This window comes from Rattus norvegicus, chromosome 2 (assembly GCF_036323735.1).
Source record: "Rattus norvegicus strain BN/NHsdMcwi chromosome 2, GRCr8, whole genome shotgun sequence".
Lineage (NCBI taxonomy): Eukaryota > Metazoa > Chordata > Mammalia > Rodentia > Muridae > Rattus > Rattus norvegicus.
Window position 1 is genome coordinate 203667744 of NC_086020.1, and position 6211 is coordinate 203673954.

The window sequence follows — 6211 nt, forward strand, 5'->3', positions numbered from 1 at the left end:
AGTATCAACCTCAAATATTTTGCTGAACCTGCTTATAAATTATATCTTTTGAACAGCACAGTTTGAAGACAGACAATACTCACCTACATAGTTATTGTTTAAACACTTAGATAAAATTATCTCAAGTTGTGTGCACTAATGGACTTTCCTTAAGACCTTTCCCTTCTCTCTGTTGTCCTCCTTTATATGCCTGCACTTAATTCTGAAGTATTAAGTATCTTTTATCTCCACTTAATAAGTGTGATTATTTTGTTTCATGACACCCCTACCCTGTAATTCTTTCCCATGAACTTTGACTTTATCTAAGTGAAATTCCTGAAATGAGAATTCTTCAACTACTGGTATTGGTGTTTGACTCTGTCTGCCTAAAATACTTGCCAGTTAATATTTGGTTTAAACAAGTGACAGACATGTAAACAACCTTAGGAAGAAATGAGTTTTAGACATTTGCATGGGAGTCAAAATCGGAATATGACAACTCTGAGATTATTTTGATAATGCCAAAGTTGAGGCGACAGATTGTGAATCTCATAAATGCACAAAGGAAGAGAAGGTTTTCTGCTGGAGAAATGTACTGGAACTTAATCACCATTATTTGTTTAGTTATTAATTAGTGAATCTGAGGATAGTGAGCTAGACTAAAAATGTAAATGAAGAAAATAAGTCAATATACCAAACCCTTACTCTTACAAGGTTCAGATGTGAAACTTGGTACAACTAAAAAAAAAAAAAAAAGGAGTCATGAAGAAGCACAGAGATAGCTTCACATAGGGTTGAGGCCAGATCGGGAAGCATTTCAAAGAAAGTGAGTAATTAGGTGTCAAAAGCTGCTGATGGACCAAACAGTACTCTGAAGACTTACCATTAAATTTAGCAACATGCTGTTCACTGATAACTTTGATGAAAGCTAAAACCACTTAACTTTAATAAGAACCTATTTGTTGGAGATAGGGTGGGTAGAACCTGATGGAATTGGGAGAAAATAGGAAGAAAGGACTAGTAAAATACAGAACACTTGAGTGTGCTCAAAGGAGTAAAATTCTGTGGCTGAGAAAAGCAATATGCTTTAGCTAAGACCATGAGTAACTTCCATATTGTGGAAATTAATGAACTCCTTTAAAAACAATGCCCACATATTTTCAGAAAAGACTCACTCTATGAAAGGAAACTGTTAATATCCTCTAAATTACATCTCACATTTGAGGAATTGTATTAGTGTAATGTCTATTTTACAAATGAAGAATCTGACTTTCTATCAAAATGAACTGAAGTTTCTAGGTGTATTAATCTATTTTACCTTTCACGTTACCCAAAAGCAAGCATGAAATATGGTAATGGAAAATTATTGGTTGTGAAAGACAGAGGACTTAAAGATACATTTCTGTCAGTTATCAATATAATGATTAGAAAATTCAACTAAAGTTAAGCACATAGCTTAATGATGATAACTTCCCTAGCATATGTGAGATCGTACATTCAGTCCCCAGTACCATAAAAATGAAAGGAGGGAACTCAATTATGAATTGAATTCTCCACATATAAAATAGAGTTGATGGCGCCTGCTCTATACAAAGTTGCAGAGAAAATTAAATAAGATTCTGCATGTGAAAAATTTTAGGGACCGCATGACATTTTGTAAAGGGTATCATAAAACTGAGACAAATCACTTTCTCAGTTGGAGAAATAATCTTAAAGAAATGAATCTGGAGTTCGACTTTCATTAGAGACTGGCTGCTTGCAGACAGATGAAGGCAATGATTCAAGTATAGGAGACATCATGATGGAAATAATTTGACATAGTAGAGAAATGTACAAGCACAAGAAGTAAAGAGCAAAAGTAACACAGAAATGCTTGGAGCACCAAACCTAGTTCTGCAAATTAAGATTCTCCAAAATGGTAAAGGATAGGAAAGAGGAGACAACATACATAACTAAGTCACTGACCTGGATTTTTTTATTATTATTATTATTATTATTATTATTATTATTATTAATTATTGATTGAAAAAGAATAACTACCAAACAAGGAGAAAATTACTTTGATTTTCATTATAAATAAATTAATTCCATTATTTACATTCTTTGAGTAAATTCAGTTTCTATAGAGTATCTTATGATCACTAAGAAATGTATTTGTAATAAAAATATGAAAGTAAATATAAATGAAGCTCAAGTGTACATGTAACCATACAGAAAGGATTCAGAAGTGGGGCCCGAAAGACTCAAGATTCTGGTCAAAGAGGGAAGAAGAAGATGTCAATTAAGCACAGATAGGGTTTTTTATAATTATATTTTATATTATATTTTATAGTTAATACACAGGGTGAGTAAGTTAAAGACCTAGCAGTTTAGGGAGTTGTGGGTACTATTAATCTTTGTCATTGTGAAAAGGCAAGATACTTAGCCATATGCTTGACAAATAGAGGACAGTGGACATGTGTGTGATCTGCTGGATTTCGGAGTCATAGGAACCCCTTTGTCTATGTGTATGGAACATATGAAGTTCTGGATGAATCTGCATTGTTGACATGTACACAGCCAGTAAATGGCCTAGTGCCTAGACCCATGATAAGCAGCAAAGCCTTCCCCAGCTTAGAGTCAAGGAACAGGTAAAGCTTTCCCTAATCATTGATTAAATGTTGACAAAATATGCAGAAATCATAGAACACATTGTCTTAGTTTGTGTTTATTCCTTTAAAGAGACACCATGATCAAGCCAACTTTTTTAATGTTTTGAATATATTTTTTGAGATTTATTGAAATCTTACATGAACAAGAAATAGGAAATACAATCACATCAAAGAACACATTGTCAAGGTTTTGACGTTTAAGCCAAACACATTTTTTAGGGTAGATTTCAAACAGGTGTGGTTACAACAATTTAAAAACACAGTTAGCCTGCTTCTAGAAATGCAAAACATACGGACATGGATTATTTTCAAAACAAGGAGACTTAAGACTGCTTTTATTTCTTAAAACTACTAAGACAAGGCACTGGCTTGTACTTTTATTAACAGCGTACTACATACTCCTGTGCTCTATTCCAAATCCTAAAAAAAAGGTTCTGCAAAATCATGATTTACCAGTTTGTTCTGAAGCTAAGATGACATTTGGAACAATAAAAGCATTGTGACCCCAGAATAAGGGACCTCTGCAAGCCTGATAATGTCCAAGAACATTTAAAATAGAAGAAAAATAAGATGCCTTGAATGTATACACAAGAGTGATTTCTTCAGCTGAATGCAAATGGCAGCAAACTGCTACTTAAAGATGAAACAATTTTGTTTCAAGAACGTAGATCTAGAGCCAATCGGATCTTCACAGAATCATTTTTAAGCCCTCACTTGTCTACTTTCACTATTGCCCACAAGTATCCTTATAAAATTCTTGGTTGTCGTTATTGTGACCATAGTTACCAGAATAGTTACCACCTTGCTGAAGCGGCTTCTGAGAGATGGATTGGGAACCCTAGTTCTGTTGGTTGTTGGTCTGACGACAACATTTAGAATCAGGCTGGTTGTACCATCTCCTTTCTCTTGCCTCAATTGCCCCGAGTTCCACAAAAACCACGGCCTCTCTACTGTTGTGCAGGACCCCCTCTGCCACCCCTTGAACCTCTTGGTGGTCCCAAAAGTGCCCCTTTCTGTGAATAGCCAGTTCTACCGTTTGGAGGTTTTGCTCCCCGCCAGCTTGGTGGTGGAGGAGCACCTGGCCCCGCCTTCCTCCTCCTCTTCCTCTTACTGCATAGCCATCGTCATACCTGTAGTAGGGATCTTCAAAGCTTCCACGGTAGTCGTGATAATCGTAACCATAGTAGTCATCATAGTAATCTTCATAACCATAGTAATCTTGAGGGTAACCACATCCACCTCTCCCTCCATGACCTCAAACTCTCATTGAGGTGGCATTCAGGGAGGAGGGTGGTAATAATAATCTTCATACACAGTGCTTCTGGAGGCCTCGCTAGCAGCTTGGTGCTCTTTCCTTTTCGTGTCTAGTGGCTTAGCTAAGACAATTTCAATTTCTTCCTCTTCTATTTTTTCCATTCATTTATTCCATAGTCTTTATAGCAGCTCGTCTATCTTCAAAATGAACAAATGCATAATCTTTCGACTTCTTCACTCTCTCCAGTTTTCCAAATTCAGAAAATGATTTTTTCTAATATTTCTTCTGTCACTGTGGTAGCCAGGTTTCTTACAAATAAAACTTTTACCTTTGCCATGACTTCTGAATCCAGCTCTACCATGGAGTCAGCCCACTCAACTGTAAGTACATTTCCCCACACTTTGACCTTTCCACTCATCAGCCCACATCTGGCTTGTGCTACTGACTTGTGATCCTCATATTCAAGGAAGCAGAACTTCTGATTCTTCTTTTAGTCATCGGGTTGATGATAGAGAATAAAGTCCACCAAACCCTCTGTGACTACACTGAACTCTTCCAGAATGTTATCTTTAATTTTATTCTTTGGAATGGATTCAACAAAAAGTCTGCGTTTGCCACAGAAATACACACTCCCCAGAGTTTACCAGGGCAAATCTCATAGCTGTCACACAGTTTAACTGCTTCCTGGGCAACTTCCTTTCCACAGAAGGTGATAAATACATAGCCTCTGCTCTGACCAGAGAGCGGATCCATCATAAGGCTGAGATCCCAAATAGGATCAGACTTCTCGATAACAAAAGGGTACCAATTCATCTTCATACAAGTCTCTTAGAATTTTACCTAAGAAGATCTCTGTTCCAATTCCAAGTTGCACACCAAAGTATACATTGTCTGGTGGAGGACCACCATACTTCCTCTGTCCTGCGGTTACATCCAAAGTATAACTAGTCCTCTGAAGCAAGGTCTTGGTCTTTGCTTCATCAGGCCCTTTTATGGACTCTTGTACCTTGCTACCTTGTTTCTCTCTTTGCCTGTAGGTCTGCATAACTCCACATAAAAATGTACTTTTGTTCTGAACATGGGATAAGTCACTTTCTTTGAACTGCTGTAGTACAGAAAGAGCTGCTCCTTCATTAAATTCCCTGAGAGCATCAATTGTTCTTTCATCAAGATTGACATGTTACCAACCCTGTGTGCCATATTTCATGAGGTCTTTCTGCCACCTTCTATGGGAGGCCTCTATCAGTGTCAGGTAGTGTGCTCTGTGTGAGTAACACTGGAAGTGTCCAGGTTTCGGTTTGCCTTGGAGTTACCTGTACTTTGATGATAATTCCACTACCCCAAGGACAGTTGAGTGAGTAATCAGGACTCAAGTGACTTCCTCAGAAACTTCTCCCCATTTTAATTTGTAAAATAGAGGCGAGAGCCAGTGATTGGGCAGGGGAAGCGAAAGTGGAGTAGAAGAGGAGGAGAGAGGTGGGAGGAGGAAAGAGGAAGAAGATGTAGCTGAAGCACATGGCGTGAAGAAACCACGAGTTATAAGGGATTTCACAGCTGGGGAATAGGCTAGTGAAGTGGTAGGTCTGCCCAATCTAGGTATGATCTTATATTCATATTAATCAAGTTACGTTTTCTTTGCACAGGCTTATTCGGGTTGGAGAGATTATGGCAACATGTCCATTGGTTCTTCATCTTCTTCTAACTGTACCACATTACCATTCACCTAATTGGCTATTTTAATTTGCTAGATAAGACAAATTACCCTGTAATTATCCATCCTTTGTAAGATATTAATAGCTACCTGTGGCTATTTAAAGCCACACAGATCTGGTATGTCCTTCTCTTCCCCATATTCCCCTAAGGGAACTCTTATAAAGGACGACATTTAACTGGGACTGGTGTACAGTTTCAAAGATTCAGTCCATGATCATTATGGTGGGAAGCATGACAGCGTCCAGGCCGACATGGTACCACCCAATCAGCCCTACATCTGGGAGGTCCCACGCATGAAACACAGAGAAGGAGAGCGATGCAATCAAGCAAGAGGTTTAATTATCCAGTGCACTGGGGTGGCCCTGTAATCAAGACAGAGATGACCCTGAGTATCAAAAGCACACACTTTCTGTACATTTGTGGAAGACAGCCCTTGGCAACAGCATGAGTTGGTCCTTGATGATGCACGTTGACCTTTACACTCCTCAATGGTGAGATATCTTTGGCACATGGATGGGGTACAGCTAAGGGCCTTCCTTCTTCATGGTTAGCTCATTTCCTGGACAGGGTATTATTCTAAATTCTTTGGACAGGGTGTAAAGCCGGCGAAAGC

The 6211-nt window shown here is 38.3% G+C and overlaps 1 pseudogene; it reads right to left on the reverse strand.

Annotated features, from left to right (window-relative positions):
- Nucleotides 1–3165: 3165 nt before the first annotated feature.
- LOC134485950 (heterogeneous nuclear ribonucleoprotein R-like) lies at nt 3166–4988 on the reverse strand (annotated as a pseudogene).
- Between the last annotated feature and the right edge of the window lie 1223 nt (nt 4989–6211).